The sequence below is a fragment of the Oryx dammah genome, unplaced genomic scaffold, assembly GCF_014754425.2.
Source record: "Oryx dammah isolate SB20612 unplaced genomic scaffold, SCBI_Odam_1.1 HiC_scaffold_18, whole genome shotgun sequence".
Lineage (NCBI taxonomy): Eukaryota > Metazoa > Chordata > Mammalia > Artiodactyla > Bovidae > Oryx > Oryx dammah.
In genome coordinates, this window is record NW_024070202.1 from 47,930,850 (window position 1) to 47,937,726 (window position 6,877).

The following is a 6,877-nucleotide window of genomic DNA, read 5'->3' on the forward strand; positions in this document are numbered from 1 at the left end:
GCCAAAGAATGTTCAAACTACCATACAGTTGCACTCATTTCACATGCTAGCAAAGTAGTGCTCAAAATCCTTTAAGTTAGGCTTCAACAGTATGTGAACCAAGAACCTCCAGATGTACAAGCTCAATTTAGATAAGGCAGAGGAACCAGAGATCAAATTGCCAACATCCATTGGATCATAGAAAGAGCAAAGGAATTTCAGAAAAACATCTACTTCTACTTTACTGATTATGCTAAAGCCTTTGACTGTGTGGGTCACAACAAACTGTGGAAGATTTTTAAAGAGATGGTATTACCAGACCACCTTACCTGCCTCCTGAGAAATCTGTATACAAGTCAAGAAGCCATGGTTAGAACCAGACATGGAATAATCAGTTCAGTTAAGTTCATTTCAGTCACTTAGTCGTGTTCAACTCTTTGTGACCCCATGGACTGCAGTATGCCAGGCCTCCCTGTCCATCACCAACTCCCAGAGAATACTCAAACTCATGTCCATTGAGATGGTGATGCCACCCGACCATCTCATCCTCTGTCATCCCCTTCTCCTCCCACCTTCAATCTTTCCTGGCATCAGGGTCTTTTCAAATGAGTCAGTTTTTTGCATTAGGTGGCCAAAGTACTGGAGTTTCAGTTTCAGCATCAGTCTTTCCAGTGAACATTCAGGACTGATTTCCCTTAGGATGGACTGGTTGGATTTCCTTGTTGTCCAGGGAACAATGAAGTCATTCAAAATTGGGAAAGGAGTACGTCAAGGCTGTATATTGTCACCCTGCTTATTTAACTTATGTGCAGAATACATCATGAGAAACGCCAGGCTGGATGAAGCACAAGCTGGAATCAAGATTGTCAAGAGAAATATAACAATCTCAGACATGTGGATGATACCACCCTAATTGCAGAAAGCAAAGAGGAAATAAAGAGCTTCTTGATGAAGGTGAAAAAGCTGGCTTAATGCTCAACATTCAAAAAACTAAGATCATGGCATCCAGTCCCATTACTTCATGGCAAATGGATGGGGAAAAAATGGAAACTGTGAGAGATTTTATTTTCGTGGGCTCCAAAATTACTGCAGATGGTAACTGCAGGCATGAAATTAAAAGACATTCGCTCCTTGGACATAAAGTTATGACAAACCTAGACAGTGTATTAAAAAGCAGGGACATCACTTTGCCAACAACGGTCCATCTAGTCAAAGTTACAGGTTTTCCAATAGTCCTGTACAAACGTGAGACCTGGACCATATAGAAGGCTGAGCACTGAAGAATTGATGTTTTCAAACTGTGGTGCTGGAGGAGACTCTTGAGAGTCTCTTGGACTGCAAGGAAATCTCACCAGTCAATCCTAAAGGAAATCCACCTTGAATATTCATTGGAAGGACTGATGCTGAAGCTGAAACTCGCCACCTGATGTGGAAAAACTACCCATTGGAAAAGACCCTGATACTAGGAAGGACTGAAAGGAGGAAGAGAAGGGGATGACAGATGATGAGATGGTTGGCTGTCATCACTGACTCAATGGCCATGATTTGAGCAAACTCTGGGAGATGGTGAAGAACAGGGAAGCCTGGAGTGCTGTAGTCCATGGGGTCACAAAGAGTCAGATACGATGACACTTAGTGACTGAAACAATTATTACCTCTAATGTTTATTGTTCTTAATGTATTAAATAATATGTCTTCATAGCATAGCCAGGAAAAAATGGTGTTTTTCATCACAATTATGAATTCTACAATGTCCTGAGCTCTCAAGAAGCAGAACCTTCTATATATGCCTACAGTTTAACTCAGACACTTGACTTTCAAATACATTTTCTGGAATTCATTACATATGAATGGAAATATATGATTATTGGGACATGATCTATCTCTCTTGGTAGGAAGACTGTGGTGCTCTTTTGAAAAAGGATATTCCCTCTTATAATGCAAATCTTGAATCTGTTTTCTGTATTTTCATAAATAAATGAGGCAGAAGTGCCCATCAGTATGCCACTTGCTCACTGACTTTTAGGTCGATGACTGCTGCCTGGAGACATTTAAAAGACAACAAGCAAATAACACTACCAGGCCACTGACAGTTATGGGTCTGACTGGGATACTGTCACCATGACTCAGGGCTAACTGATCATTTTATGTTGAAGAAACTATGAATCAAGGATGCTGTTTAATCTTCACAGGAAAAATGGAGACAGACCCCCTACACCCACTTCCATGGTTTACCTATCCCTGGAGTCTCAGGCTTGAACAAAATAAAAACTTAAAAAAAAGAATGCTCAGTTCTAAATGGATCAAGTATAGATTTCTTTTGCCAATAAAGCTGTTTTAACTTTCCTTAAATATTTTACAGTGGAGTCTCTCATAGCATTGTGCTCAGAATAGTCTAGAGCTTATGGTGGCCTATTTTTTAAATGGCTCTAAAAATATAGACTCCTAAATATATGTTTTCTTTGTATTTTGAAGTTGTAATCCCTAGTCTATAACTAAATGCTTGGTGATATACAAGTAAAACACCTTAGTATAAAGCTGTACCTTAACTGGACTTTAGATATACTTAAAGCATAAATTTTAAAATCTAGATATTCAGTAATGGCATCCACTTGATTTTCTGGGTTAGGTGGTGTGTGACAGTATTTCACGCCTACTAGACCAGATTCTCATAGATGATATAGGCAATGCAACTGAATAAGTTAAGATGTTGATAGATGGGGAGTTGTGTAGAGAGTCAGAAATTTGAGGTGAAACAGTCTACAATATATGACACCAATGTTGAAAATATATAAATGCACAGGCAAGTCTGGAAGAATATACACTCAGTTGTTAACAGTGGTTATACTTGGTTGATGGGATTATGTCTTTTATTTCATTGTCTTTCTCAAAATTTCTATACTGAAAATGAATTTGTACATAGAAACAAACAATATTTTTTTTTAATGGGAAGGAAAAATTGGGGGATGGCATTGTAGTTCAGTGATGACCTTGCTATTCTTCTGGTTCTCAGTAAGTTCCTGAACTGAAATAGGCCTTGGAGAAGCTTAAGTAGAAAAAGATTTTAAACTTTGCATTGTTCCATCAATGACATCATCAGTTCCCTTTGCATTTCATCTGTGAAGTTTTCATGCTTTCTTGACACCTAATGATAGAGCTTAAAGTCACTAAATTGCTCAAGTCCCAAACCTTGAATAACACCTTTCTATGCCTGAGAGTTTTAAAATTTGTTGAAAATCTCAGAGCCATTACTAAGGCAGAGGTGCTTATGTTCAGGCAGGATTAGATATTTGTAGATATTTATTGTAGATAAAACACATACTGAAGCGAAAGATTCCATCTTAAAAGATCAGTCAGTTGATCTTTATTGAGTAACTGTGAGGAAGAAGTTGGCTGTGACTTAAGACAGAATGTTTTACAGCACTTGCCTGGTGAGTGAGGAGATCTGAGTTGGTGATCCCAGCATAATTTTTTCACTCTTGGTTAGTGCAGGAAACATGGTTTTTAACCAAAAATTTTCAGTTTGATTTTCTGTAAAGCAAGTTGCTTTTCTGGTGGAGGGCTATGGAAATAAAGCTTGCCAGTGAGTGCCAACTCCCCTTGTGTCTGGGACTACCTGGTTTCTTTGGAACTACTGTGCGAGCCCACACTAGGGCTTTAGATTCCTTTAGCTCATTTCTTCTTGCTTCTACGCTGGCCACCTCCCCCAACTTACTCTGTCAATGGTGAAGCAATTCATGAGTCCTGCCCCTCCTAGGATAGTTGCCCCTCTACAGAATTTGGTTTCCTTGCTTGGTGTGGGATCTCAGTTTGGGATGGATAGAAGAAAATTTATGATTCTGTAAATTGCCAGTTTTTTTTCCATTTCATTTTTGCTTAGAAGCAAAGTTCTCCTGAAGTTTTCTATACCCTAAAGCCTAAGAGGAAGCCAATCCCAATCTCTTCAATCCTGTGTTTTACAGCTTGGGGTCTAGACAAAACTGGCTTTTCCAGTTCTCTCAGATTTTCGATTTCTGAATACTCTATAGTCACATCCGATTGCCTACAATTTCTTTTCTGAGTTTATCTGTTTCTTGTAGCACTAGTCAGTGGCAGTCAATAGGCATGATTTATATTCTGCTTTATAGTGTCTTCCTCCAGTACTGCTGGTGTACTATGTTGCATGCCACCTCCCCAAGTTATCACTGGTGAAAGCTTTAAAAATGTTTTGCTACTGGATAACAGATCAGTGGCACTTTAATCCTCAATATCTGTGCCTTCACAGCTTTCTAGTAAAGAACATACTTTGGGTTTTCATTATGCAGTATCCACAAGGGACTCATTTACCGCCAGGATAAGCTATGCTGTGCTGAACTTCCCCCACCCCAAACCAGGAGCACACAGATATACTCTCAGTCACTATTTCATAGTTTTATCTAATCTGTAATTTGACATAAAAGAAATAGAACAGGATATAAAATGTTGCATCTGGCTTCTTTTGCTCAGAATGAGCATTGTTGGGTACTAGTTGTGTGTGCACGTGCTTGTTTGCTCAGTTGTGTCTGACTCTTTGCACCCCCATGGACTGTAGCCCACCAGGCTCCTCTGTCCACGGGATTCTCCAGGCAAGAATACTGGAGTGGGTTGCCATGCCCTCCTCCAGGGGATCTTCCCAACCCAGGGATCAAACCCAGGTCTCCTGCATTGCAGGCAGATTCTTAACCATCTTGAGGCACCAGAGAAGCCCATGAATACTGGAGTAGGTAGCCTGCTCCTTCTCCAGGGATCTTTCTGACCTGGGAATCAAACCAGGGTCTCCTGCATTGCAGGCAGATTCTTACACCAGCTGAGCTATTAGTTACGCATGTCTTTTTATAGACCTTTGAGCTGTGTACAGTTTGGGACCGTTAAGAATAAAGCTGCTATAAGCACTGTTTACAATAGTTAGAACATGGAAGCAACCTAGATGTCCACTGACAGATGAATAGATAAAGAAGTTGTGGTACATATACACAATGGAATATTACTCAGCCATAAAAAGGAACACATTTGAGTCAGTTCTAACGAGGTGGATGAACCTAGAGCCTATTATACAGAGTGAAGTAAGTCAGAAAGAGAAAGATAAATTCATATACTAACGCATATATACAGAATCTAGAAAAATGGTACCAAAGAATTTATTTTCAGGGCAGCAATGGAGAAACAGACATAGAGAATAGACTCATGCACATGGGAGAGGGGCGGAGGGGGTGAGATGTATGGAGAGAGTAACATGGAAACCTACATTGCCAAGTGTAAAACAGATAGCCAATGGGAATTTGCTGTATGTCTCAGGAAACTCAAACAGGGGCTCTGTATCAACCTAGAGGGGTGGGATGGGGAAGGGAGATGGGAGGGAGGGTTAAAAGGGAGGGGACATATGTATATCTATGGCTGATTCATGTTGAGGTTTGACAGAAAACAACAAAATTCTGTAAAGCGATTATCCTTCAATTTAAAAGTAAATAATAATAATAATAATATATGTGTATATATATAACTGAATCACCTTATTGTACACCTGAAACATTGTAAGTCAACTATACTTCAATAAAATACATATATTAAGAAAAAAAAGAATAAAGCTGCTGCAAATATATCATAAAAGAAAATTTATGCTGTGTTATGCCAATCTCACTGGTTTAACACAAGTTTGTCTTTCACATCAAGTTCCATGCAGACTGGGTTTGCCTTCTCTGTCTAAGAATCATACAATATGGTCTCATAAATTGCCATGTCAAGAGAAAACTGGAGGCAGCACATTGGCTTTTAACCACTACCTGGTGTAAAAGTGACCCATGTCACCCCTGTTCACAGTCCCTTGGTCAAAATTACTCATGGCCCCAGCCTAAATGCAATGATGCTAGGAAACAGATACAAGATGGACATTTGGTGAGCATTACCTCTGTCACTCTGTACTCTGTCAATATGATCAAAACCAAAACAAGAGTGCCCTTTCCCTTGTTTTCATATCTGAAACACAGTTAGTAAATGCATAGCAGATAATTGCACTCTCTAGTGAGGCACAAGGCAGGGGTAAGACCACGTGAGACTGTTCATTAGTTTCTCTCCACCCCACCCCACTGCCCCCGGCCCAGTGTCTCATGAGGCTCATATGGAACTAACACTGAATGACATTTGAGCTCATATAGTACCTGCACGCCTATAAATCACCACAAACCACTTTCAGGCCTAGAAGCACTGATGATCAGAGATGACATCAGGCTGGCACACACTGGGGTGATGCATTGTCATTTATGGCTGACAGTCATTCTGATTGGCTGAGCATCCATTCTAATGGAAAATGCCCATGTCTTATGTTGATTATCACCCTTCTTGTGCATGCTCCATCGCTCAGTCATGTCTGACTCTTTGTGACCCCATGCAGGCTCCTCTGTCCATGGAATTTTTAAGGCGATATTGGAGTGGGTTGTGATGTCTTACTCCAGGGATTCTTTCTGACCCAAGGATCGAACCTGCATCTCTTGCATCTCCTGCATTGGCAGGTGGATTCTTTACTACTGCATCATGTGGGAAGCCCATCACCCCTGCTTACTACTCAAATATACCAAACCACTTCTTAGATTCTGCTAGATTTTGCTGCTACTTAAGGTTTCATTTTTAAGAACACCAATCCAAACAATCTGAGAACTAATGTAATATTTGTGCTGTTTCTTTGAAAGGTAGCTCAGAAGATTTGTTTGGTGTACATCACTGAACCTTTCTACATGTCCTCTTTAACCATCTTTGCCTCATTTAGAATTTTTCATTCATGTCAGCGGTCAAAATGTCCTTTCTCTGTCCCCACACAGTCCTTTCAATGAGGTGGCTTTTTGTTCTTAATCTTTTCCTGTCTTGTCCCTTCTCTGCTCCCACCCCT